The following is a 2503-nucleotide window of genomic DNA, read 5'->3' as shown; positions in this document are numbered from 1 at the left end:
CCTCTTCCTCTGCCTTTCTTTGCCATTATAAGTAGGAAATGAAAAATTCACAATTTTCAGTTATATCTAATGAAACTAAACTAAAAGCAGGCCACAAAGGTGGTGTTTCTGGTCTTCTTTTATATCTTCTTGCAAAAATGATATAATAATTTAGGCAATGAATTGAGAAAACTGGAGGGTGCGGTGCTAAAATACTGATGACTTATTATACTATTGCATCATCTTCCTAAGTAATCCCATCATTCTTTAGTTTTCTTATTATTTTAGTTTTTTTTTTTTTCAGCATAGTTGGGAATAATTGATAAGTAAGGATAAAATAATTCCTAGGATGACAAAATAACTGTTTCAAGACATAAGAAAAAATAAGATCTCATAATATATCTTACATTTATAAAAAGGTTCCAATGCACCCATATCATAATGGCAAGATAGAATGAGTTATAGTCTATCTTTAAATAATAAGTAAATTTTGTCTATAGCCATGCCACCCTGAACGTGCCCAATCTCGACTAATCTCGGAAGCTAAGCAAAGTTGGACCTGGTTAGTACTTGGATGGGAGGCCACCTAGGAATATCAGGTGCTGTAGGCATTTTTTGCTTGTTTGTTTGTTTGTTTGTTTGTTTGTTTGTTTTTAAAGTAAATTTTATCTCTGTGCTTTAGAAGATATCTTAAAAAGAATAAAAGTCAAGAAATATCTTATGCTTTACAAAAGTTACAAGTGCTTTAAAAAATAACTAAAACTGGGTCCAATGGACCCCAGATGGTGGTAATACAACTGATCTAGTATATTTAAGAGAAGTGGTACCATTAATAGGACCTGAAGGCTGCACTATTCATGTCCCACCCACATCCCCTCAGCCCAGAAGTTTCCTTGCAGCTTCCTGAATTGATGAGGCCTCATCTTTCTACCCAAGGGCTTCCTCTGGCTATAGGTACCTGCTCATCTGATGCAGAGGAATGGAAGTACCCGGAAGGTACTAACCCCAAGAGCAACCTTAACCAATGAGGAACCAGAATTAGTGGGTAAATTCCCTAACTTCCTCATCCCTAAGCAAGACAGTTCTAAGATGTGTTCCGCGGTCTGTGGATAAGTCCCCAACAGGACTGCACCCCAGCTGCCCACAGCGGCGGTCCTCTCATAAATGAGCCATCATTGCCTCTTCTTCCTTCCCTGCTACAGTTCCCCACTCCCTTACTGTGCTTGCTTGGATCACCTCCACATAAACTACTTACGCCAAAATTCCTTGTTTTAGAATCTTCCATTGAAAACAAGAAAAGGAAAACAGAATCTTCCATTGACCATAAATCAAGACCAAAAATCTTCCACAAACCAAGACATGAGGTGAAACCACATCCCAAGAAAGCAGCTGCAGCTCCAACAATCATTGGTAGGGCTATTCTTGCTCTACCTGGAGGCCTCACCATCAATACCATCAACCCGGAATGAGAAAAGTGGGTTGATGCAAGCAGGCTAAACAGCTAGGAGACTAGTTACTGGTGGTAGACTGCATCTAGGAGAAATAATGCTTTTAGGAGTCATCACAACAGATGCTGTATAAAACCATGAGAAAAACTTTCTCCATTTGACAAAAAGTTGGAATGGGCTCCTGGTGAGGGCAAACGGACAGCCTTTTCTCATTTAAGAAACAGCCGGGAGCAGTGGAATAGCCATGGGCGTGGAGATGGAGGGCCTGGATTGCAATCCCGGCCTCTCTGCCTTAAATTGCACCGCTACCAAATAGGGATAATAAAGTCTTCACAAAGTTGCTGGGAGTAGTAAATGAATCATGGGTTGCAGCAGAATGTTCCGTGTTTTTCATCTTCTTTAGCAAGATAATTTGCCAGCTACCTTGGGGTGTAGGCAGGGGCAGAAACTCACCTCAAAGCAGATGGGCCTTGTTTGAAGGGGTCACTAGATTTGTCTTTAGTCATGTAAATGAGGCTCTGCAGGCATCAGTGTCCTGGGAAAAAGAGTATAACACGACTTTTTTTGTGCTGTAAGCAGTTTTGTTCCTTTGGAGGAATTTGGTCACTGGGGAGACAGAGAGACCCAGAGGCAGGGCTGGGGTTTTTCTGGCTCACAGATCTCTTGGAGCTGTTTGCACCCTGGGAGTGGCTGCATGCGTGAACTAGGATTCAGGAAAGCCGGGACACTGGGACTCTGGTCTCAGGGTGAGGTCCCCCTCAATGGTGTGTGGCTGGGGGTGGGAAGAAGGCGCCGTTCCTTGAGGCATTTCAGTACCAGCAATAGCAGCAACATCAGAAGAGTCAGCTGCCCCCCAAGCTCCACCTCCCACCTTAGAGGACTCCTTCGCCAGCTCTGCTAGTGTGCCCCATCCCCCCGGCTGCTACTGAAGTGACAGCATCACTGTCTTGTCCACCTGCCACCTCGCTGCAGGCCATGAACAGCAACAGCTGACCTCCCGACCTCCCAGGGCTGCATTCTGAGGATCTGACCAATAGGGGCATCTAGAGCTTACCTTCTTTTCGAGGTTAGTACTG

The 2503-nt window shown here is 43.7% G+C and overlaps 1 pseudogene; it reads left to right on the top strand.

Annotated features, from left to right (window-relative positions):
- The first annotated feature begins 471 nt into the window (after positions 1-471).
- On the top strand, positions 472-590 carry LOC111735309 (annotated as a pseudogene).
- The last annotated feature ends 1913 nt before the right edge of the window (positions 591-2503 follow it).

Source organism: Pteropus vampyrus, unplaced genomic scaffold (assembly GCF_000151845.1).
Source record: "Pteropus vampyrus isolate Shadow unplaced genomic scaffold, Pvam_2.0 Scaffold22817, whole genome shotgun sequence".
In the NCBI taxonomy this organism is placed as follows: Eukaryota; Metazoa; Chordata; class Mammalia; order Chiroptera; family Pteropodidae; genus Pteropus; species Pteropus vampyrus.
This window is presented reverse-complemented; position numbering and strand designations above follow the sequence as displayed.